Source organism: Stegodyphus dumicola, chromosome X2, assembly GCF_044657685.1.
Source record: "Stegodyphus dumicola isolate Sdum_Otavi_A_Nest chromosome X2, ASM4465768v1".
Taxonomy (NCBI): domain Eukaryota; kingdom Metazoa; phylum Arthropoda; class Arachnida; order Araneae; family Eresidae; genus Stegodyphus; species Stegodyphus dumicola.
The window spans coordinates 85,149,236-85,176,417 of NC_140781.1; the positions used below are offsets into that span (position 1 = coordinate 85,149,236).

The 27,182-nt window shown below is 35.7% G+C and overlaps 1 long non-coding RNA gene across 1 annotated transcript; it reads left to right on the forward strand.

Annotated features, from left to right (window-relative positions):
• Positions 1 to 507: 507 nt before the first annotated feature.
• LOC118205791 (uncharacterized) lies at positions 508 to 27,182 on the forward strand. Its single transcript, XR_004761052.2, has 4 exons — positions 508 to 663; positions 1,465 to 1,656; positions 16,513 to 16,558; positions 26,967 to 27,182. It is a non-coding gene; the product is annotated as an uncharacterized LOC118205791 (long non-coding RNA).

A 27,182-nucleotide genomic window follows, 5' to 3' on the forward strand; every position in this document is an offset into this window, starting at 1 on the left:
TATAGAACTGTCCCATTTTTTTTTCTTTTCTTTTTTCCCCCGCAGTGTACAGTTATGATAAATTATAGCAACAATAAAGTTAATATTGAAATAATAACTATAATAATAATTTTTGTCGGTAAATAAGCTTTCATGATATGTCGGATAAAACAGATTATAAGGTATATGCTTTGGATGTCTTTCAACCTTTTTCTCATTCATAATGCTCTAACAGTGTCATAGCTATTTGAATATCTTTTTCTCGATCCTCTGCTTTTGAACTAAATGGTGAGTGCAGTAACACTTAACGCATTCTATAGTACGAAATGCAGCTGCTTATTATTTGTTTAGAAAGCTTAAAGTGAGTGTTTTCAAAGAGTTCTAAATATTAATCTCTTTTTCCTCCAGTAATTCACAGAAATACTGCTATACTTCTCTGAAATTCAATAAAACAGCAATCTATGTTTTGAAATTTATTTTTATATTTTTCTTATCTTCTTTCCATCTCTCCATCGCTTTAAGTCTGGTGTATCCATATGTTTGTTCGCACATTTATCGGTAGAGGACATTATCTTCGCGTGAAAAACAAAATATGATACATCACATAAGTTTCACTAAAGGCCCTCTGGTCTAAAACTAGAAAATCAGTAAACGAAGTTACTTCTGGAAGGATTCTTAAGTGAAGTAAGCAGAAACTTTTTAATTTTAAATGAAGATTTCTATGGAGAAAGATTTAATTACAAATTCTACTCAGATCTCGGAAATTATGTTTTTTAAAGTGACTTAAATATATGTAAATAAAAGGTGAAGAATTAAAAAAATCTTTATTCATAATTATTAAATTTCATTTCCATACTGAACAGATAATATTTAATTATAATATTTTTGTGCAGGTAAAAGCCAAAATTATTAAATCTGATTTAGATAACAAGTTTTATGCGGGGAAAAGTACATTTTGCTTTAAACTCAACTCTGCTCGATTTAACTCAATTAATTTAATACTTTTTTATAGTTTGTAAACTTGTTTTCTGCGGTTAGAAAACTCATAAGAAGGTCTAAGTTTCTAAACTTCTTTATCTTGATTTTTGATCCTTTGACATGTATAATTAAACAATAATTAAATTGCCTGCAAATTGCATGCTTTGCTTTTTACTAAATACAATTTTAAATTTTATCTCTTTAAAACTTAGCTGAGAGCTAATGTTCCGAATTTATTAAATGAATCCCATTCTCATCATTACATTTTAATAGTAATAAAAGAAGTATTACCGTGAATTTAAAAGGCATAAAATGCTTTTGAAAAATAATGCCTTTAATGTTCCTTTTTAATATTAATTTCGAATGAACATTTAATTTGTTCTTTTAAAATTTTGATACACTTCCAATCCAATTTTATCAAAATTTCACCTCTTGGCTTCATCTCTTCACTATTCGTCTTATTTCAGTCGTTCATTAGTTATTTCAACTCTCGTTTGTATCTCTTAGTTTCGCTTCAAGAGAAGAGACGAAAGTTTATTTCAAGATGAAGACCCTAATGCTTATTTTATTGTTGGGATTTGTACTTTGGTGTGACTATGCAGAGGCTGGATTATGCAGTTGGATATGTCGCAGTGTGTGTCCGATACCGGGAGTATGCCATGTGGCTTGCAAGCTGTTATGCACTGATCCAGTTAGTGTGTAAGTATTACTTCCTGTCTTTATAATCTTTAATTTACATTCTGTATGTAAAACAAGAACATTTTAATAATAAATACCTCAGCTTCGAATGCTTTAAAATGTATTTATGCATTTCTAACGCTAACAATCAATGTGCTTTTAAGCAGGGACGAATTAGAAAAATCTAGAGGCTAAGCACGGAGCTTTAAATGTAAACAGAAGTTTTTGTAGCAGCCACTTGTAGATGTTCAAAACAGAAAATTATAACAAACTAAAACTGAGATTTTCTCATAAAATCTTTCAACAATAAGCTGCTTGCCTTTTGGCTAAAGTAACGATGCGATTACTACAGTATCATGACTCAAATCTACAACAGACTGGGGTTTATACTTACTGGCGAACGGGCTGGCTGCATTCTTGGTTTTCTTGATTTTCTCAACGTGTAACATGAATACGAGGCAGTTCCCTTAGAATGTCCTCCACGAAGGCATTCCTGCTCATTCCTGTATGTGCTTTGCTATATTCAGTTAATCTAACCTTTATACTTATTGAACTTGGCCAAACCTTCACGGTAACTCTTTCACAGCTATGGCGAATGACTTCTACAGGCAAGGCGGCAGAATCACGGAAAAAAGCTCCAATACACTGACTACCAATAAGTATTTGGACACCTATGCAAATGACGATATCTGCGGTTCTAAGGTACATCACGGACTTCGCCGGTATATATCGTGTAGGAAGGGAGGATATAGAACTGTCCCATTTTTTTTCTTTTCTTTTTTCCCCCGCAGTGTACAGTTATGATAAATTATAGCAACAATAAAGTTAATATTGAAATAATAACTATAATAATAATTTTTATGGATAAACGAGCTTTCATGATATGTCGCATAAAACAGATTATAAGGTACATATATGCTTTAGTCGCATGCAAGATGCCTCGCAGTTCGGAGCTCTCTGATTTCGAGAAAGGTATAATTATCGGGTATCACAAATGTGGCCGATCCTTAAGGGACATATCTAGCGATCTGAACTACCCAAAATCGACAGTGGCCTATGTGATTAAGAAGTGGAAGGTGAGCAGTGATTGTCGGAATGTGCCCCGAGTCGGAAAACCAACGAAACTGGGAGATAGAGACCTACGAGTGCTGTCCAGAGAAATTCGGAAGAACCGCACCCAAACGATGGCCCTCATCCGCGAGGAGTTTCAACAGACATCCGGGAGTATTGTTTCAATGAATACCATCCGTAAGGAAGCACATCTGCTTGGTTTTCATGGTCGTGCTGCTGTCCATAAGCCTTTGATCACAAAGTCCAACCGCGCTGCTCGGTTAATGTGGTGTAAAGCACATCGAAATTGGACCTCAGATCAGTGAAAACGGGTTCTTTGGAGTGACGAATCAAGTTTCACCCTTTACCGTTCGCATGGCGGGGTCTGGGTTTGGCGTCTACCTGGAGAACGTCTCCTGCCAGAATGCATTGTGCCAACAGTCAAGTTCGGCGGAGGTGGAATTACGGTCTAGGGGTGTTTCTCCTGGTATGGGCTGGGACTCTTGGTCCCCATTCATGGTAAGCTCAACTCCGATGCCTACTGCACTATTTTGGATGACAATGTGCTTCCTACGTTGTGGCAGTTTTACGGGTTGGACCCCTGTTACTTTCAGGACGACAATGCCAGTTGTCATGTTTCGACGTTAACCAAGGCTTGGTATGGTGCCAATGGAGTTCATCGAATGGACTGGCCTGCCCAAAGTTCAGACCTGAACCCTATCGAGAACCTCTGGGACGAGTTGCATCGCCGAATTCAGGGGTGCACTACCCGTGCAAAATCGGTGAAGAAACTTCTATGTCTTCTCCAAGCCGAGTGGAAGAAAATACCACTAGCTGTCATACAAAGACTTGTGGAAAGTATGCCCCGGAGGGTCCACGCTGTAATTACCTCTCGTGGAGGCTCTACCAACTATTGATTTTGAATAAAGTTAGTTTTACTTTTCTATCACAGGTGTCCAAATACTTATTGGTAGTCAAGTGTAGACTCATTGTTAAGATTGCATCCTAATTTTAAACTACGCCTCCGGCTCTAAAAATTGGTATAAATATCTGGTTCTAGTGAGTATTGTGCCATAGAACCTAGGATAATAAGTAACCTAAAATTGACTGTTATATAGTTGGTTGGGATTTTTAATATGGCACAACACAAGAGTCTGCCTAAAGGAAGGGAAGCCAACGTTGAAAACTTTTTTAAGAGAAACTTGCTCGTATTTATGTAATACATAGGAAAAACTTCGAAAACTAATCATGATGCCAGCCCTTTCGCCTGGGTTCGAACCAGCGTCAGACTACCAGTATTTAGCAGTTTTAATTACTTTGCCATCGGTGAGACTAAAATTAGCTGTTATTGAAACTTCAGTCATAATTATGACCCCGTAAGATAAAAGAATTTTTTAGTTTTAGAGGAATTTTAAGAGTTTCTTAATTTGCAATTTTTTTTCAGAGAATTTACTAAAAATTGCATTTAACTTTTTTTACATTAATATCTACAGCATTATGTGAAACAATGAAAACATTATTTTGTTTTTAATTCGAATTTGAGGGAAATAATGTCAGGACGCAAGACATGCTAGAAACATACTATATCAATAATAGAATGCTATAAGTCGTTTCTTGAGCAACACTGGGTTTGAACTGCGCGAATTCGATCATGCGCGTAATTGTTTTTTATGATAAATGTTTAGCAAAATGTTTTATAGATGTGTAATAATTTGAAAAACTTAGTTAACAAATTAACTACCCTACAAATATATCGAAACGGGAATAATTATTATGCTTTGAATGTTAAAAGTAATGTAGATATTGGGATATTTACCATCATAACACTAATGTGTAAACGTGTAACATGAAACATTGTCCAAGACGTTAGTATGTAAGTTCGTGCAAACTTAATATGGTACAGTTCATTGTGTCAAAAGTATAGAAAAACTGAAGCTAAGTCACATGCTTATATAAATAATTACAGCAGACAAGTGTTGCCAGATCGTGCGATTTTTCATAAATTTTCTACTTTTCACAAACCTGTGCTACTAAAATCTGTGCAATGCTATCTTGCTACATTTTTGCTACTTCTTCATTTCCTTATGCTACGTTTTGCAACTTAAAGATTTTTTTATGTATCATAAAACGCTTATATGTTAAAATAACGTATGTATTGAAATTAATTTATAATATATATATAAAAAGCAATATAGTTAGACTTAGACAGAAGCTGATATCTGGCAGTTCTGAAATATAGCCCAGATGCAAACAGTTTTAAGCGTTAGTCGCTCATGTTTTCGCATATTTGATAGCTTTATTTAATCTTTTAGTAATGTCGGTATGCGTACAAAATCTACATCTAATCATAGCTGCTGTGTTAACTAAAGCGTGAATTAGGAGTGACATGTAAAAAACACCACCTTTCAAAATGCTTGGGTTAAAATACCCATGTTTGAGAATTCGCTAGAAAGCATGAAAACAACAACATTATATTTTATTGGAAGTAATGTAAATATGAACTGAAGGCAACCAAAGCTGATTTAAAGAAGCACGGAATTTCAAAACTTTAAAAGCAAAACTCTCGACAAATCAAAATAGCATAAAAACTGCATTTGAAATTTGCATTTGAACAGCATAATTGAAACTTCCTGTATTAGTTGCTTACCATGCGTTCATACAGTCCATCGACCATTGAAGTAAAAATTTTAAGAAAGGAATGTCGTCAGATTTGTCATCTAAGACTTTGCATTTATGCAGGACAAAATACCGAGCATTGATAAAGAAAGTCATTTCTCCTGAATTGCTCATAAAGCAAGTAATTCCAAATTAAGAAATCCTCATTTTCTCTCACATTGGATGAGTCTACAGATATTTCATGCTGCAAGCATTTATGCTTATGTGTTATTCATTTTAATGAAAAATAAAATAAAATAGCAACACAGATTTTAGTCATTAATTTTTTATGACACTAGATAAGATATTTTCACAATACATATATGATTATTATAAACCCTTCATATGAATGTGATTACAGTAAGTCATTTCGAGGTAATCATTTCTGAAAATGGCCTGTATTTAAAAGAATATAAATTAGCGCTTTAAAACGATTACTTACACAAAAAATCAAAATTATCTGGAATCATGACTGCTTGCCTTAGAGAGTATTCACTGTATTTGTTCTATGATATATCAAATGCTACTTATGAAATGATACTGTAATTATGCTGAAATGATGAGTTGAATCTAGTGATGGTGTTGAAAACGTCCTTTGTCGTAGTTTTTTGTCCATTTGCATCCAGTTTAATGCAACACTGTAATATCCGGCGAAGCTACGTTGTCGGAAGACCGCTGAAAAGCGCGCAGCGCGTTAAGTTGCATATAAATGCATATGAATTTTAGTTTCTTGCTTAGAGAAAAAGTGTGTAACAAAGGATGCAGTTTTTATTCATATGTACACATGCAGAATAGTACTAAAATAAATGTGATACATAAAATGGAGTTATTTTGATGCCGAAGGCTTCATAAGATTTTATTAATTCGTCTCATGACTCACTGACCTTTTTATTACTTGAAACTTCATTCACTGCCTTGTAACTAGAACACGTTCCTCGTTAGAATATAGTATCTTCTTCTTCTGCAATGGCTAGACAGCCCAGGATGGGCCCTTGCCTTCCTCAGAATTGAATTCCAAGCTCTTCTATCCCTGGCCATGGACATCCAATTGGTTATTTTTAAAATTCTTAAGTCTATTTCCCAAACAGTCGAGCCACCTTAGTTTAGGTCTCCCTCTTTTTCGGGTGTCGAATGGTCTGGCAGAGAAGATCTTTTTAATTACTCGATTTTCATACATTCTGCCCAGGTGTCCTACCCATTTAATTCTCTGAATCCTTATATATTATACTATATCTATTTCTTTAAAGGATTTATAGAGTTCAGAGTTAGTTCTTCTTCTCCAGATAATGTTACATTTTATGCCACCAAAAATACTTCTCAAAATTTTTCTTTCAAAGACAGAAATGACACTTGAGCTTTTTCTGTCATTGCCCAGGTCTCAGCAGAGTATGTAAGAATGGGTCTGATTAAGCTTTTGTAAATTAAAAATCTTCGTTTTTCTGCTAGTGAAGTTAGACTTCAAATATTTTTTGAAACCGAAAAAACATCGGTTAGCATCTGTGACTCTACTACGGATCTCGGGCATTAAATCATTGAGAGTATTAACTTCTGATCTTAAATATTTAAATTTGCTAACAGTTTCAAATTTGTAATTCCCACTTTCAAAATAGGGACTGCTGTTATTACCACTTGGCATGTATTTAGCTTTATTTTGGTTGATTGCTAGATGCATTTTGATGGCTGCAGTCTCTAAAGATGTAAAAGCCTCTCTAAGTGACTCAAGAGTGCGTGCAACTATGTCAATATCGTCAGCAAACGCAAAAATCTGAACAGACTTGTTAAAGGTAGTTCCACGAGTATTAATGTGGGAGTCTTTTATGATTTTTTGGGAGGGCAAGGTTAAAAAGCAAGCAGGCCAGTGCATCACCCTGTCTGAGCCCATTTGAAACAACAATAGGCTCAGAAAGATTATTCTGGATTTTAACCCTAAGTTTTGTCTCAGTAAGAGTAATGGTCACCAAATTTATACGTTTTTCAGGTATTGCAAATTATCTCATAGCTTCAATTAAATATTTTCTGTTTATTGAATCGTAGGCAGTCTTAAAATCAATAAAAAAATGGTGCGTTGCAATGCCATATTCATTAGCTCTTTTCCAAAATTTGCCTAATGTTAAAAATTTGTTCTGCTGTAGATCTTCCTTTGCGGAAACCACATTGGTAATCACCTACAATATTTTCTGTATAAGTTACTAGTGTACTAAAAAGTATCTTGGAAAACAGTTTGTAGAAAACACAAAGGAGACTGATTCCCCTGTAGTTGGTACATTCCAAAATGTCTCCTTTTTTATGTATAGGACAGATGATGCTCAGTTTCCAATCTTAAAATTTCTTGGTTCCAAACTGATTCGATGAGGAGGTGTATTTCCTCAATGTTTTGACCTGAAGCACTTTTAATGAGTTCTGAAGTAATTAAGTCAGGGCCTGGGGCCTTGTTATATTTGAGCTTTTTAATTCCTTCTCTAACTTCTGCCAAAGATGGTGGCGGGATACTATCGGTGTTTACAGAGGTAGTTGGGTAGGTTGAACACCCATCCCGTATGTGGTCATTCAACAAATTACTAAAGGTGCTCATTCCACCTGTGGAGTACATCTTTTCTGTCATTTAGGATGATGTTATTTTTGTCTCTACAGGCAGTAGTTCTAGGCTTAAAATCCTTGTGGCCAAGATTAATTTCACGATAGAAAGTACGGCTTTCATTGGACTCCCTCCAGATGTTCAACATTCTTAAATAGGCCATCGTGAAAGCGTCTTTTCTTAAGCTGGTGGATCTTCTTCTCCTGTTTTCTAGATTCCTCAACAAAGAGTCTTGAATGTCGCTTTTGGACCATAATTTTATAAGCAACTCTTTTTGCCTGTGTAACAAGGAATCATTCATTATCAAACCAATCCCTTGGTGTGTGTTTTTCCATATATCCCAGTGTGTTGTCAGCTGAATGTGTGATCGAGTCTTTGAGGCAAGCTCCACTTATTTTCCACGGTTTCCAGTTCGATCATGTTTTTAGATCTTAGTTCTCCCTTGACTGAGGACTGGAAATTTCGTTCAGTTGCCTCAGTTTTCAGCTTTTCACAATCAAACTTTTTGCCTTTCTCCCTGTATCTTTCGGGCGTTTGAAATTTGAGCAATTAGTTTAACAATAACCCAAAAGTGGTCGGAATCACAGGTGGCGCCTCGATAAGTTCTAACATCCTGGATATCCGAAGAATGCCTAAAATCGATGAGTACGTGATCAATTTCATTCCAAGTTTCTCCATCAGGTGAGCTCCAAGTCATCTTGTGTATTCTCTTGTTGCTGAACACAGTGCTTGAAATTATCATGTTGTGTTCAGCAGCAAAAAGTACTAGTCCTTGTCCATTGTCATTAGTACTATTATGTAAGCCATGCTTTCCAATTGTTGGTCTAAATTCATCCTCTTTACCCAATTTAGCATTCATATCTCCCATAATAATTTTAATGTCATGCTTGGAACAAGATCTGTATAACAGATATGTATATCTTTGGATTTCTTAACAGTAAGATTTTTTACGCGGTGGGGTAGTTATCCCCACGCCCAACCCCCAACCTAGAAGACCAGTCCCCTGATATAATCCCCAGGGGCAGAGTGCCCGGCTATACCCCCAGACGCTGGTTACCTATTTTAGTCGCCTTTTACGACATGCATGAACTACATTGGGACTATTCTTTCACACCCGGTCACCACACGGGTGAGAATATAGTATATTCTCCAAAATTTGTAACTCTTCTTCAATTAAATCGAGACCGTCCGTCAAACTTAGAACTGTCGTAGGCCTTTTTCAGTGGATGTTGGTCTGGCCGGCTTTTTCAGTAGCAATTTGCTCAAGTATCTCTGTGAGCTCATTTCTTGCCAGCTCTAACTGAGTCCAACAATTCGCTGGTATCATCAATGTCAATTTCCATATCTAACTGCCTGGCAAGATTGACAAATTGTTGTATTATATTATCAGTTTCTGGTGTTGTTTTCGTCCCGTTTTTGGAAAAAGCATGAACAGACCTTTCTTCCCAGACACCATTAAATGTTTCTTGTGAAATGTCAAGTTCCTCCGACGATTTTTACGCAATTTAAAATGCTGAATTTTGAAAGTAACCGAAAGAGAAGAAACTAAGCAACCCCATAACTTTGAGTTCATGTAAATCGGATTATTATTGTACCTTAAACTAATTATAGATACCATATGAAAATGTATCATACCTTATGATGTAAGTGCACCCAAAATGCAAAGAGCTGAATTGCTTGTTAGGCGAAACAGATTTTTTAATGCAATATTGTTTCCAGCATTAATTTATGAATACGACTAATTAAACGATCTGCCATAAAAGTCTGATGAATCATTCACTGGTACATAGACTAAGCTGCAGTGAAGCAATCAGCCCGCCTGCATTTTTACTTTGTCATAATAAAGTAAACATGTGACACTTGATTATTACTGTATGCTTATTTGTGTCAGTAAATTATATTTTTCATCAAAATGGGCAATTCGTATGCTTAGCGTTATAATTGCATACAGTAGGTTCTCAGTTAACTAGGCTAACGTGATTAAACAGAAGTCACGGTTAATCCGATAACAATTAAAAATGCAGGAAACAGGAATAACCCATATTATGATTAATAGAAAAACACTATTAACAATTTACCTTCATTTTTAAGCAGCTTAATTTAAGGAATAAGTTCATTGGGCTATGTAAATTAAATTAACTTTCTAAACATGAAAGCACATGAAAGCAGGAAAAACAATATTTCTCTTTATAAGTACTCTTGTATTTCGATAGAAGTCAATGGGAAACAGAAGTACGCTTAACATATTTTTGTGATTTAACAATTTATTTTTAAGGAAGCATTTAACAATGTTCATATGATCCAGATTATAGTAGTTAAATTACTGTTGTGGATAAAAACAGTTCTTAAATATTGGCATTATCTGCTACCACTGCTCTTATTCCAAACAATTTCTTCATCATTTTTTATTTCCTGCAACAATTTTGCTTTATTTTGATGGTTCGCGATAACAATTTCTATCATTGCGCAATCAAGAAACTTTTTTATAGACAAGGTCTGGTAAATTCTCCAACCGGTTAATCCTCTCCCGATTAATCGGAACTTGACTGCATATAACAGCGATAACATTTCGGCTAAGAGAATATTAATATAGGTGTTGAAAGATAGTTAATTCATCTTGTAAACTGACGCCGTAAACTTATGTATAGTATCGATAAAGTAAGACTCCGAGCTTCCGGAATGGAAAAACTAAGACAGGTTGTTTTTTTTTAGATTTATTTAAGAACTTAACATACGCTTTCTTGGTTAATTAAAAAGTACCATTACAGCATTACTGCAAAAGGAGAGAGACATCAGCTTTCCCGACGCTCGGACATGTCTTATACCCTCTCAACATTTCCCAGACAAAAGCAACCTTTTTACCCTTACAAAATGAGTCAACGGAAAACCGCTAAGAGGGTGTCCATAACAAGGTTTTCTTGATCCTTTCACCGGCCCCCTCCGTGGACACTGAAGTTAATTCCCATGAGATCAGGAAGTTCTCTAAGGACAAACACCTGCTGTGTTGTTCTCTCCCAGAGTGAGCTGTTGTCCTCTCTCTGGTAAGTCCAGTTTCTCTGGTAAGTCCAGTTTCTCTGGTAACTCCAGTATCTGGTAAGTCCAGTATCTCCAAAATACCTAATGTCTCTACAGTGGCGACGGAACTAAACGGGTGGTGGATGATGACTCTCCACACCAAGGATTTGGCGATTGGGTCCCCTAGAAACCCCAGTCGCCCTTTAAAAGGGAGAGTATATAAGGTATTTCTCTCACCTTCTTGGCATGCTTTCGCGGTGTGGTAGTCTGCACGCTGGGCGCGTATTCCAGAGGTCCGTGGTTCGATTCCCGGTGAAGGCATTGCATATTTTTCATCTTTTCTGCTTCCAAAATACCTAATGTCTCTACAGTGTAATTGCTTTATTAACGGGGGCGAAATTTACTCTGTGGTCATAAACCTGTCGTCCTCATTCCTTTCATTGTATTTTTGCGCGTTTTCAATTTTGGTATTGACAGTTTCGAGGTTGATATGGACGCCGGTGCATCGATTTTTGGTCCGGTTCTCGAGTAAATAGCGTCCTGTGTCCAATTTTTTCTTAACGACTGCAGTCTGGTATTTCAGTTTAGCTACTTCAAACTCTCTTCCTCCTCTCCTAATTCTACCTTGCCTCTCTTCTTCTTCTATTCTAATTCCATCCTGCCTCTAATCTCTTTCTCTCTATCTTGTCTCTCTTTCTTTTCACTTTTAATTCTATCCTGTTCCTCATTTTCCCTCTCAGGCCTCACTGAAATGATATTTTCCAAGAGATTTTTGGCAAGGTTCTTCTTCGTAGACTTTGTTAGTCACAATCTAACAAAGTCTTAACATAATAACGATAATGGATCTAAGACTTTGTTAGATTGTGACTAACAAAGTCTTAGATCCATTATCGTAAGCTTAGATCCGGCATTTTCTCGTAATTCCTCAGCTAAGATTTTAAGATCCTATTTTCAAACTTTAGCTGAGAATACCATGATATAACCACAACTTATGATCAAAATCTAATGACTCCCTCTCTCTCTTTATATATATCTATATATAGATCTAGTATTAGCGAAAATGCTTCTTTCAAAATGAATTCTTTGGTACTCTACCTTAGTTATAAATCCCATCACTTCATGGAACTATAATTTTGGCCTAACTTAATTTGCCAGTTTGTCATCATCACTCCTACTTGAGTAAAAGACGAAACACCTTCGCATTTATTAATTATTGTTCATTGAACGGGAGTTATTTTGTTCCCCTTGAAAAGTCAACTAATTTACGATCAATAGCGATAATTACTTGTTTTTAATTTTTAATTTCTTTTTCAAAATTTTAAATTTTGTTATTCATGATTTAAATTCAAGTCCCCGTAAAACTTTTTTTTTTTTTTTTTTTTTTCATAATTTACATTCAAGTTACTTTAAAACACAATTTTTGGAATTAAACTTCCTACATATAGGTTCCCTCTTTTTTGATACTTCTACTAAATTTATATTAGGAGATAATATAATCAATATTTCTTTAGTAAATAAATTATTATTATCTTATTTTGCAGCTATTGCGCAAGTATTATAAAAACTTGTTTTCGAACTAAGTGAATTTTAGATCATTCAACATTTGCTCAAGTATATTATAAATTTTACTACATAAATTGCTTTTCACTCAAAATTTATAAAGAATCTTGTATTAGCGAAAATGCTTCTTTCAAAATGAGTTCTTTAGCACCCTACCTTGGTTATAAATCCTATCACTTCGTGGTACTACAATTTTGGCCTAACTTAATTTGCCAGTTTGGCATTATCATTCTTACTTAAGTGAAAGACGAAACATCTTCGCATTTATTAATTATTGTTCATTGAACGGGAGTTATTTTGTTCCCCTTGAAAAGTCAACTAATTTCCGATCAATAGCGATAATTACTTGTTTTTAATTTTTAATTTCTTTTTCAAAATTTTAAATTTTGTTATTCATTTTTAATCTTTAATTTTTAATTTCTTTTTCAAAGTTTGAAATTTTGTTATTCATGATTTAAATTCAAGTGCCCGTAAAACTTTTTTTTTTTTCATAATTTACATTCAAGTTAGTTTAAAACACAATTTTTGGAATTAAACTTCCTACATATAGGTTCCCTCTTTTTTTGATACTTCTGCTAAATTTATATTAGGAGATAGATAATATAATCAATAGTTCTTTAGTAAATAAATTATATATACATATAGATATCAAACATACATATAACATGTATATATATATAAAACATGTATATGTAACATATATATGTATGTATATATAACAAATAGCAATGACAACAACGAGGAGCAAAATTTAACCCTTAATTCTTTCACAACAAATTCAAATGATCTAAAACACAAATCAAAGACAATATACACTATTATAAGCACATGATGCAATCAGTTATTACTGGTCAACTTGAGGATTTATTGTCATACAATATAGTTTACATTCATATCATCAAAATGTTCTAGGTATATTAAAGTATGCATTCAAAGGTAAATCAAAAATATAGGTATATAAATGTTCTTAACTAAATATCGATATAACAACAGTTTAAACATAAAATACTAGGTTTTTCTAAACTTTTCCTTTAACGTGTTCAACTGAAAAATTTTCAATTATTATTCTTACACAAGCTAATGTTTTATACTCTTTAATGAAAAATTCTAATATTTGAAACATTCAAGACGACTTAGAAACGATGTATCAAAATACCAGCTAAAATTTAGAACCTTCAGAATTATAATAATTCTTTCTATCTTACACATTCAATTATATAAGCTTCATTTCAGCAGAGCTATTAACTCCGATTCAAATTCCTAAAATGTATGCTTTATTATTTCAAACAAAACACCAAAGCAACACATTTGAGCTTTACAGGAGACAATTTTGACTAAAAAACATTTACGCGAACTTGTATAAATTAAATTATAAAAGTAACTTAAATTACTTCACTGCCTCAATATAAAAAAATTCAAGTTACTTACCCGCCTGAATTTGTAGGCTTGCTGCCTCGGTTAAAGCTTGGAACCTGTAGATTTATAACACAACTTAAAATTTTTATGGACGCTGGTGGTTCTGACACTTTAAGCAATTCTCACAACACACATATACTTTTCGGACCTGCAGGACCCACATTTAAACACGAGGCTGAAGATTTTTCGGACATTGACTGCCGCACAAATTCAGATGAGCTGAAATTCGAAGCTTGACGGTCCACTTCTCTTCACCAAAACCTTTACTGACACTACCGGTGATGCAAAACTTAAGATCCTGATTCCGCAAACTTGAGATTAGCTATACTTAGCTGGATTTCGGAGCCTGACGATCTTCCTCTTTACTTACGACGCCCGCGGTCTTTTTAGAGTAAAATACAAGTGTTTTTCGTTCTGTCGATTTCACATCGTAGCATTGCCACCAATAAAGTTAAGCAGTACTTCGGAGCTTAACGTCCTCTTCTTTACCAGGACTGATTCCCACAGTCTCTTTCCGTGTATTTCAGATCCCACCGCTGCCATCAATAAATTTAAGCTGTAACGTCGCGGAGCTTTCGAAATGGAAAAATTAAGACAAGTTGTCCTGTTTTAGATTTATTTAAAAGCTTAACATAAGTTTTCTTAGTTAATTAACAAGTAACATTACAGCATTATTACAAAGGGCGAAGGACAACAGCTTTACCGACGCTCGATGCCTCTTACTCTCTCAGCATTTCTCAGACAAAAGCTCCTTTCTTACACCTACAAAGTGAGTCAATGAAAACCAACGAAAGGGGTATGTCCTTAATAAGACTTTTCTTAATTCTTTTAACACTTTCACTGGTCCTCGAGGTGGGCACTAAGGTTCGTTTCCAAGAGAACAGGAAGTTCTCTAGGAACACACATGCTGTGTTGTTACACATACATATCAGATCAATTTCGGTCATGCAGCAAAGAAAGATGATTTAAATATTAAAGTTGCATTTAATCTAATCAAATGGACAATCAACCAGTCATATAACCACTCTTTCCTCACTTCTTTCCTTCAACTTTTAATTTGCATATTCAAAGAGGCAAGTAATGTAAGTGGACTGAGAAGTATGTGTGGAATGGAAAATTTAAGAGTTAAAATGGTTAAAAAAAATGAAAAATACTTTAGAAAAATAAAAAATAATAAAACTATATTTTCATTGTTACTTACGATAAAAAAATTACCTAATAAACTCCTGTTAAAGTATGAACAGAGTATAGACTTGAAACATTCTTTAAGAAAATTAATTAAAATTATTTTTATTAAAATTTAGATGTCATACTCATGTGTTTAATCTCAGATTTAAAATTCAAGTCCTTAACATTCATAACATTTATAAAACTGTAAAACACTTGTATAGTAGTATAAAAAACTTACCATGCGACGAATTTTTCGAAAACTATGTAATAACAAAAGGAGTTAATTAGTATAGTTAGCCACTGAATAATAAATACCTAAACCTGAATATATTAAAATAGTACTTTCTTACTAATCTGCACTATTTACTGTTCCTTCAAATATTAGACTTATTATTTATTATGATAACTTACTATTAACCTCATGCATGTAAACATTCAGAAAACGTCAAAAATTGAATGACTAGAGAAAATTCAGAAGTAAAATCTGATAAACTTTGCATATAGGTATTTTCTCCTTGGATTTTGAGTTAACATTATATCTTGGATTTGAGTTAACATAACATATAGTTATTATTTTGAGCTATACATTTGTGCGAAAAATTTCGATAAACTGATTAATTAGTTTGGCTTGAAAATCAGTCATTAGAAAAACAATATTTATCACGGTCAGTGACGTTACATTTGCATTTCTATAACTAACATTAAATTTCAGTCGTTTTTCTGCATTTGTTTTCTTCATTGAATTTTCGCGACTAGTACTGCATTACTTTTCTTTATTGAATTTATGTTATTATAGTATACCTTTTCTTCACTGCGACTATAGTTAACATTTTAAACAAATTTCGAATGGCTTATGTATAAACTGTGAGTTTCTTGAATAAGGCATCATTTAAAAGCCCCATAGTTTCGTGTTAATGCACTTATGCTATAAATTTGAGAACATTTTTAAGTAAAAAGGTGAGTTCTTCGTGTTCGTATTATAATGCTTGCCATTTTAGCTGAATGTAACTTGTACGGTTTTGAATTGTACGGTTTGAAATTCGGGATTAATATTTTCAATTCAATATTAATTTGTGAAATATTTCTCAAAAAAAAAAGCTTTAATTATGTCATTCATTGAAACATACTGCATTTGAAATTTGTAGGACGACAAACTATTTTTCAAAATAAAATACCGGTACTTGCTGTTATGAGCTTACAATTACATAACTGTAACGAACGTGCTGCAACCGGCACTTGCTGTAATGAGCTTATAATTATGGAAGTATTTCAAATAACCAAAACCATTTGGTTATTATATATTAATAATTATCCGATATCATTTAAAATATTTTATAACACCCAATACTTCTTTTAAAAAGATATGAGACAGACTGAAGGCAAATGTTTTCAATTCATATTTTTTATCACTATCATTATTTTTTTTCTCTTTTCAGGAAAACTTATATTTTTCCTTTGCCAAATCCTGAATAAATTGTTTTTGTAAGTATTCAATAATTGTTTTTAGTTATTTCAAGTGTTCATGTACAGTAAAAACAAATTATTTCATATCAGTATTATTCGTAACATAATTTTGAGTTATTGCAAGTCAAAACATGAATAGGAACTAATACTCATTCCCCGAAGGAGAGCTGCTACGTACGTTTTGGGTGTTGCCATATGCATGGCAGTTCTTCAATAACTTAAAACTAATTTATAGAACTGTTTTTTGCTGATCAACGGTTGTTTATCAAAGAACTTCGCGAATAGGTTTAGGACCAAGACGATATTTCAAGAAAAGTTAACCCACTTCTGTGGTTTAAAGTGGTTTATGCCCTGCCGGTATAGGGGTTAATGATGTAAACCGCTGAGTTGGTTGCCGACCAGGTGTATTCCTTACCCAGGAGACATAACTCAGGTAAACACAGATTAAATCGTATACACAGATTCAAACTTAAATAGGACGTAATTGACTCAATGAAATACGCGAATTTTAAATATAAATGCCGGATACGCATATTACGCAGAATATGCATAGGTTGCTATGTAATATAAATACTAAGTTTGCATACATAATATTCAAGATACATAAATACACGAACACTGCTAATACCGATTGCAAGTACAAATGAAAAAAAAATAGGAATTCAACTTCGAGTATTTTCCCACATTAGACGTAGGTTACCGTGGAACACAAATACAAAATAAGCTCATATAATATTCAAGATGAATACATACGTGGATACTGCTACCACTAATCACAAATAATACAAATTATGAATGTAAAAACGAGTATTTTAGGAGACTAGACATATTTTCTGGCCACAATCATCTATGATAGCTTTAGATTCTCCCAAGCAACCCTGTTATGTTTCAGGTTCTGAAATCATTGTGGCCAGAAGCGAATGCTTGGCTATTTCAGACTGGATTGGATTGGATTGGATTATTCAATTAGGGCAAAGCCCACGAGGGCTATCTGCCTAAAGGGAGGGATGCCTTCGTGGAGGACTTTCTAAGGAAAACTGGCTCGTATACACGTTACACATGGGGAAAACCACGAAAACGCCCATATTTCAGACTGATGTTTACTAAATGCGGTCAGGAGAACACAAAGAGGTCTAATCACCCTTCCTCATATTTGCAGCTGCTTTCCTTATTGAGGTCAAAGAGTCTTAGATAATCAGGAAAAGGCTCATGTCACTTGATAAAATATGACAGATAGCTGCTTATTGAATGATGTTCCAGTGACGCTTCAGAAAGAAATTTACGGATCCAATGTCCTGTCGCGGCCTGGTCCCATTGCTCTTGCCATTTAGAGACTAGTTTTTAAAGAATTTGCCCCTTCAGGAATGCGATCGGCTTTAATGTTAGAACTTTCCTTAGTGGAGTTCGCTGCCTCTTTGGCAGCAGTGTTCACTAATTCATTGCCTGAAAATACCTGTCTTGGCAGAAATTCAACTAAAAATGGGCCTTTGTGAGATTGACATTCGTATAACAAGATGCCTCGAATGCTCTGTACTACTGGGTTCCTGGAACAGCCCCTAGCTATTGCTGCTAGGTTCGAAGCTGAATCGATGCAAATATTAGGATGTTTTCTCATGTAAAAAACTGCAGTTCTAATGACAGTTAATTCAGTTTTCGAAACCAAATTTCTATTTCCATACAATGTATATTACGTCACCCTCTACAACAACACAAACCTCCGCCTTCTGGTGTTTTGGAGCCATTCGTTATACAGCTTCTAGCCCAATGATTTACAGTATCTTGTTAAGGTGAATGACAAGATTGTTTTCCGATGGAATGCAGGTGAGATGAGATTTATGCTGCTCATAGTCTGCATGAATATATAGATTTGCCGCCAAATACTCATGTTTCTTCGCAAGCGGAGAACATTTACTATAGCCGCTAATAGATTTAGTGGCTATAGTAAATGTTTCTCCCTTTCGCCTAATAAATTTAGTGGAGGCAACTTGCTATAATTTGCAGGGCTGCTGTCGATGTCGTACGTTATGCCTTGCCTACCATAGCAAGCTGTTGTCTCTGTAATGTGAGTGGTGATCTTCTCATGTGGGCTGCAATAGTATTATTCCAGATATTTGCGCGTTCCGCTAATACACTATCTACCAATAAGAATTTACACACATGTAATAGAAAAGAAAAACAAAATTTATTCAAATTCAATAGTTGGTAGAGCCTACATGAACGGCAATTACAGCCTCAACCCTCCGGAGCAAGCTTTCCACAAGTCCTTGTATGATGGCTATTGGAAATTTTTTCTACTTGGCTTGGAGAAGACATGTCAATTCCTTCAGGGATAATCAATGATTGATGCACCCTTTCATTTGGAGATTCAACTCATCGTAGAGGTTCTCGATAACGTTCAGGTCTGAGCTTTGGGCAGGCCAGTGTGTTCGGTTAACCCTATTGTCATCATACCAATCTATGGTGGACATCACTATATGACAGCAAGCGATGTCGTCCTGAAAGTAACCTGGGTCCAACCCGTAAAACTGCCACAATGTAGGAAGTACACTCTCATCCAAAATAGTGCAGTAGACGTCGATGCTCAGTTTACCATGAACTTGGACCAAGGGTTCAGTCCATACCAGAAGAAACACCCGCAGATAATAATTCCACCTCTACCGAGCTTTACTTTGGGCACAATGCATTCTGGTAGGAGACGTTTTTCGGGTAGACGCCAAATCCAGACCCTGCATCAGAATGGTAGAGAGTAAATCTTGATTCATTGCTCCAGAAAACTCGTTTCCACTGATCAATAATCCACTGTCGACGTTCTTTTCAACACATTAACCGAGCAGTACGGTTGAACTGTTTGATCAAAGGCTTTATGGGCAGCAGCATGACTATGAAAACCAAGCAGATATGATTTCTTATGGATGGTATAAATCGAAACAACACTCCCGATTGCCAGTTAAAACTCCTGGAGTATGTGGACCATCGCTTGGGTACGGTGTTTTCGAATTTCTCGGGACAACACCAGTCTGTAACTGTCTCCCAGTTTCGCGGGCCTGCCCTTGAAACACTTTCCGATAATCACCGCACACCTTAAATTTCTAAATCACACAGACTACTGTTGAATTTGGGTGATTCCGCTCACTATATATGCCCCTTAATGATCGGCTATTTTGTGATACCCGATGATTACACCTTTCTCGAAATCAAATAACTCTGTACGTCGTGATATCTTGTATGCTACTAATGCCAATTTTGTTCCCTACACGATATTAAATGATGGAGGGCGTGACGTATATAAATATCGCAGATATCGGCATTTGCGTGGATGCCCAAATACTTAAATAGTGTATCTTTATCCTAGCCTCAGATTACTGAGATTCCCGGCAGATTTGAGAAATTCCAGACAATTTGTGCCATCAGGCCACTACATCAAGTTAAACGTTTCTTTAACGTCTATGGCAATGACTGCTGTGTGCCTGTTTTCTGAATTGTTGATGATCTAAAAGTTTGCAAAATGTATGCTCAGTTGAATGACCAACCTAGATCTCATACTGGTGCATGGCACTAGAATTGTCATGGTAACACACATGCCTGCTGCTACCAATAAGACTATTTAAAAATTTAGAATATCCACCATAGATTGTTTTACAATGCCTTTAGACAACATAGCTAACTGGCATGGCAAACTTTTAGGTGATTAGTCGATGGTCACTTAGTAACTACACTCCATTTCTGAATGTATGGAACTGTCTGGGTCACGGCGGTGTGAAAGCTGCCATCATTTCGGACGTGTAGTCCATAAAGTTGGTGGCGAATTAGTAGTATTAATTTGAACCAAATTATCAGTGCCCATAATATATCTTGGCTTTCCAGAACGAGCTCGTGGTTTTGAAGTAAAGGGAAATCCGTTTTCTAGTTCTCTAATGAGTATTTCCATAGTTGTAACTCGGTGGGTGTAGACTGAAGTGACTGACAGCTTTTGCAAGAACGCTTCTAGCACTGTAGTAACTGTATGTTCAATTCTTTGGAGAAGCGCTGGTGAGAGAGTTCCTTATCAAACAAGAAGTTATCAGATAGAAGCAATTGCTTGTATTCGGCGTGCCAATAATCCAGATGATGAAGGGTTCTTGAATCATTAATAAATCCGCTTTCATGTGTACTATGATCTGCAAGATGTTAAATGTAGCTGTTCGGGATCTCTGTAGGTTGCACTGCATGAAAGCTAGCCCATGAAGGGATTACTGCGGTGCTAAGGCCCTGTGGTGAGGTTTTTAAAAACTGCTCCGAGTTGCTGGAGTATGCAGAATGTTCTTGTATATGTGACATTCTGCAGAACTACCTTCATGATTAAAGTAGCCAATACATCTGGTGGCGTTTGTGTTCTCGCAGTTAACTCAGGTTTCTGTTTCGTTACTACATTTTTCCGATAGATGGGTCTGCCCACACTTAACACAGGCCCATGTATTATTACAGGTTCTACTAATATGTCCGTATCCACAAAACATAAATGCCGCAGTATTCCTCTTGATATACTTACTGTAACAATATTTTAAGATTATCCTCTAATGATTTACAAACTTCCAGAATGCGCGAAATACATGCCGCTCAGTGCTTAGTGGTGACGACGACTGCCGTACCGACAGGTCCGATTTCGAATTCCGGGGAACGCATGAATGTAAGCGTATAGTGTCTGTGCTGTAAGGGAGTACTCAAAATAGACGGCGAGGTAAAAGTCCACTCGAGAAGTTGATGGTAGGGAAAGAGAGGGTGGGAGAACTTCGAACCGCTCCTCTGGGTGTTTTTCCTCATAATTGGAGCGGAACTGCTCAGTTAAAGCGGCGGGAGTACATCTGTATGACCAATCGTGAAATTCTGTTGTCCAGCTCACTTCTGCCAGTACCTATAAAAAGTTTTGCAACATTTTATTTAATAAAACTACATTTAATGAACCTATTATAGATTTAAAGAAAAATAAAATCAGAATATTACCTATTTTAATTCGGTTAATGTTAGGAGTTTGATGTGTATTTGATTTTAAGTAGAAACATATCTATGTTTAGACATATTTTAAAAGATAGACTTAAAGATACTATTTCCGCGAAAACATCGAATTCATCAAAATGATGGAGCAAATACAATAAAATGCAGTCCACATTATTGCTTAGCAACAGCCCGCCGTTATGTATTTGCTGCTGTGTTTGCATCGGACCCACCGGCGATTGAGCGATAAAATCATTGAATATTGGTAGTTCGTCCTCGGTTCGATTCGAGGGGAACGGAATGGTTAAATGGACGTTTTTGGATTTTTCCCAATGTTTAATGTGGATACGAACCAGCTTTCCTCAGAAAGTTACCCAACGTCTTAGATAACTCTCGCGTACTTTGCCATAATCAAATATTAATAACAATAAATCTTTGAATTGCCTGTAGATGAGAAAACAAGAAACTCGTAGACCTTAACCCTTTGCGGCACAGTGTGTCCGGTCTGAACACACCTAAAAATTTCCTTCTGTACGCACAGAAAAATTGAATGAAAAAGTATTTATAGGTTACTATAGGTTACTCTGAACCTTCTTTATTTATAGTAGATGGCAGCTCAACACAAACCAGTCCATATATTTTAGCCACGTTTAGTTTTTTAAGACCCTCATTTTTCAAAGAAATCTTCCAGTTTTTTTTTTAGGGTATAAAAGGAATAGTTTGAAAAGAAATTTCTATGTTATTTTTTGGCTGTATGCTAATCTCCTTATTCTATATTAGTTTTAAATTTTTACCTTGAAATCTTGCCTAAACTCAAACGGGCTCACCAATCATCTAGGACAACTGAGAGTCTGTATTCTTTGTTTCTCCGCATCTCATCGGTCAGTTCATTGACAACAATGCTCGTTTCAGCACTCTTTCCGAAGCTCTATTCAATCAATGTGCCCACTTTGGGCACACCCACAGAATTAAACGATAAGTGCTATCTTCACAAAATTTTATTTGTGTGCTCCTCTAGGCTTAATTAGACTGCCTAACTTTTTTTTTTTAAATCAAAACTCCAACTTTACAAGGTAGCGTGAAGGAAAGGGTTAAGGAATGGTTTGGTTTGGTTTATTGAGATTACGGCAAAGCACACATTAGAGCTATCTGCCTAAGGGGAGGGATGCCTTCGTGGAGAACTTTTTAAGGGAAACTGGCTCGTATACACGTTACACTTGGGGAAAACCACAAAAACGCCCATACAGCCAGCCCGTTCACGGGATTCAAACCTCGGACCGAACTACCAGTGTTCAGCGACTTTACCGCTCGGCCGCTGGTGGGCCCGGTTAAGGAATGAAATTGGCATTTCAACAAGAGACTGAGAAACTGATCATTTTTATGTAATTAAACTAATTTATTGTAGTGATTTTGCCACGCAAGGTAGATAGCTGTTCATTCCTCGTAAAGATATGAGACAGTCTGCTGTCATCTTGGCAATGAAGGTGTCGTTATTGATGTTGTTTCGTTTAGGAAAATTCACATAGTGTTGGTATACTCATGGGTCGGTTTAACACAGAAATTCAGAAAATTTCCAGGTAAAATGTAGCCAGGTTTTAAGATATCTGCAATCTGACTGCGAACAAACTGAGTGATATTCCTGCTTTTAACTAACTTAAACCTCAATAATTCTGATCCGCCTTGGTCTTTCCAGATTTTAACACGAATTTGGTGTTCAGAAGTTTGGTGTTCAGAAGGAATATATTAATTTTCTACCTGCACGTTCAGAGTCGGGGATTTAAGTCGAGAGTTCTATTGGAGTCGGCGAGTAGAATGCACGACAGATCACTGCTGTGTATCATTTCTGTCAAAACTGCACCGAAGTATGAGTAATTTTGCAATATCAGCAAAAACCCAGTTAACTGCTCTAAATATCTTTCTGTACACTGATAATGAGTGCAGTCTGATCTGTTGAGCCAGTTCGGGTTGCGGTTTAGCAGGCATAAATAACTTTCCGCTGGGATTGGCACAAATTCTATTTGGTTTATATTCAAGGCCTAGCAGTTCAGACGGGAAAGTCGTTAGTGACTCTGACTACCGTACCGAAAAGCCTGGGTTCGATTTCCGTAGAAGGCATGCATGTAAATGGTCTGCCCTTTCATAGGAGGCGACGGTGGGGTACCTAGTAGGTGCCTCTATAATAAAACGATCACAGCTTCCGGCTTTAGAAGCGGAACAACGCTTATAATGGCTAGTGCCCGCTATTTTTGAAAAAAAAAAAAATCAATTCCCAGTTCCATCTCGGCAATCTACATGTGTGCAGATTCATAGGACGTAAATGTATCAGCATGGATATTCACCAATTTCATAATAACAATGCATTCATAATTTAGAATTCATCAGATTTTGATCTGTGCCATTTACATTTTTTTTTCATAAAATGTCCTTTAAATTTTGAATCTTTATAAATTTGAAGAGAAATATTATTCTGATAATGTTCTTCGTTTGATTTATCTATTTTAATTGTAATTAATTTCAAATGTTAGATGCGTAAGCCATTCACATAAAATAATTATAATTATTATTTTTTAAAATCAGTGTTTTACTATTCATTAACTCCAATGATTAGACAGTTTTCATATTTATAATCATTATGAGTTCTAAAAGGCCAAATAACGTACTATAATTTTGTTGGATTGCTTATTTCTGTTAAGATATTTGTATATAATAATTTGCTCTGTTATTTTTAAACTAATCAATTTTTAGACCTGTCATTTTCTAACCCTTAGAAATCTTAATCTTCCTTCTGTAAATTAATTGCTTGAGATACTGTAAAATTTATTCGATAATATTTTTAAAGCGTGTAACAAAATCTGAACAATTTGCAATTTTAAACTAAAGTAACGTTAATTCCAGCTAGACATTAAGATAAATTCAGATTTGAGGGGTGTATCCTTCACAAGAAGATTCCCAAGCATCTAAAGAAAACGTTGGTTCTATTAAACTAATCTGTGATTTGAAAGCCCATCGGCAAGTATATTCAGAAGCTATCTAATCGATCCATTAGCCCTATAAAGGTAGATAATGCATGTTGTCTACAGCCGATAGTCCTATAAAGGAAGATATCTAGTTGCCTACGGTCGATAGTTCTATAAAAGAAGATAAACTTGTTGCCTACGGCCAATAGTCCTATAAAGGTAAATATACACTCATGTCCATAAATTAACGATAATGCAAAATCAGGCAAAGGAAGAGTTAGAAGCAAAACAAATTTGACTTATTTGTAAAGCTTATTTATTAAACAAAAGGTAAAGAGAAAAAAAAATGCTATATGTTAGATATTATTAAAAAAATTAGCGATTTTTTCTCCCTGGAGCAAATTACAAAAAAAAAACCTATTTACAAAAAACCAATATTACATGGTTCGTATGATTGTTAATACATTGTATGTCTCCCAGACGATGCAATATAGTCCGTACAACGCCTGGGCATGCTGAGTATCAAATTATCGATCTGATCTTGGGGGATATTACACCACTCAAAAAGCAATGCTTTCCGAAGTTCCGGTAGACATGTAGGATGAGGTTGACGGGTTGCAACTCGTCGGCCAAGGAAGTCCCACACGTGCTCTACTGGATTCAAATCCGGTGAGAATGCTGGCCAGTCCATACGGGTGATATCCTCCGATTGAAGGCATTCGCTTACGATGTTTGCACGGTGAGGACGGGCGTTGTCCTCCATAAACACAATTTGTGCGCTCATGGCGCCCCGAAACAAACGTACATGTTGTTCCAAAATGACGTCCCGATATATTTGCCTTGTCATGGTTCCAATTTGAACATGCAGGTCAGTTCTGGAACCCAGAATAATTCCACCCCAAACGAGCACTCCTGCACCACCGTAACGGTGTCGTTTAGTGATGTTTTCTTGGTGGTAACGGGTGAGTTGCAGTAAGTGGAACGCATCTGACAGGTCTACGAGCATATAGACCAATCTGCCCTAAGCGTCTGTACACGGTCTGCCTTGAAATTGTCGTACCAGTGGCTGAAGAGAGCTGACGAGACAGGTCTGAGGCTGTGCTCCGCCTGTTTCTTTTGGCATATTCATGCCAAATACCGGTCCTCATTAGGCGTTGTAACTCTGGGGCGACCTGTGCTGTAACGTCTACTTACATTACCATCATCTTGGAATCGTTGCCAAAGCCTGGAGATGACACTCTGGGCAATTCCAAGTTCGTCTGATACTTCCAGTTGGGTACTCCCACATTCCAGACGGCCGATAATTCTACCACGTAAAAATCATCCAAATGCGTCCTTTGTGCCATAACTATTCGGTTATTGCACTGAAGTGCTTATAAAGCGCCTGCGAACAATTTTACTTCCTTGCCTGTATTCCTTATATATCACTCTCTTACACTCTCGTCATCGTGACGTATCATCGGTGTCATCTGGTTACTTCCTGAAATTTGCATATGATTCTTGAAGATGTGTGTAGTGATTTTACAGGTGATATATTTATTTTAGAGTTCGATTTTCGCGTGACTCCGAATTATCCTTAATTTATGGACATGAGTGTACTTGCTGCCTATGGCGGATAAAAAAGCATGCGGTTGCATGCATTTAGCTTTATTGAAAAATTTCACCTTTAAAGCGCCATTTGCGAATCAGTGATACACACCATGCTGTCGAACGCAATCGTTACTCGCTACGTGTTGTCAGCAACCAGTTTCTCTCCCATTAGCATCTAGTAAAGTCACACCTGAAACTGATTGCCTCTTCCATATCATCGAGGAAGAAATTTGTAATATTCTCATAATCAAAGAAATATCTTCTAAAGGTCGAATGAATAAAACTAGCGAATGCTACGAGGATCACTCCAAATTCGATGCCTAACAAATCAAGCTGGGTACATGGAGTATTATTTTTGTATGAATCTGTAGGTTTCTAAGATAACGGTTCCTAATCTATGGTGGCATCACCCCGAAGGTTGCGAATCGAAACTTAACGGTATATCATAGAGAGTTGTTGTTCAGAGTAATAGGTGGGAAAACTAATTAAGTCTTATATTGGTGTATAGAGTAAGTAAAAGTCGGTAACCACTTCTCTTAAAGCAAAACGAATGTATGATTCCCCATTCGATAGCCTTTGCGTGATTTGGCCCAATAAATTTCCTAACTTCGTTTAACCAAACTTGTAAAGAATTCTTCAGTTAACACTTTTACCTCCAAAATATGTAAAAGAAGTTACATTCCTCGTTATGGATACATTTTATTACATATATTTTAAAGTTACCTCTGTTCCTGAAATATGGAAAAATTTAACTATTGTAATAAAATGTTTTATTTTTTAAATGTTGTCACTTCTTTCAATCTGAATATCATATGCATGTAATTCTGTACATATATATATTACAATTCTTTTTCCTGTGTGAAAAATCAGAGACTTTCAACCAGAACATGTTTGTTTTTTAATTTTAGCACATTTTAGACTTTGTTACAGAAGTTCGGAACACAAAAAGAAAGAACAACAGCATCATGGGAGTTGAAAAACCTTCTTTTCTATGTTGATTTTCTGAAAAGGAGTGATTGATCTTTAAGAAAAACCTTCATCTGTCTGTTTTGATTGATATTTTTATAGTGCGCTGTCTGGAACAGACAATAATGTAATTTAATAAAAGTTATTTTCTGTTTTTA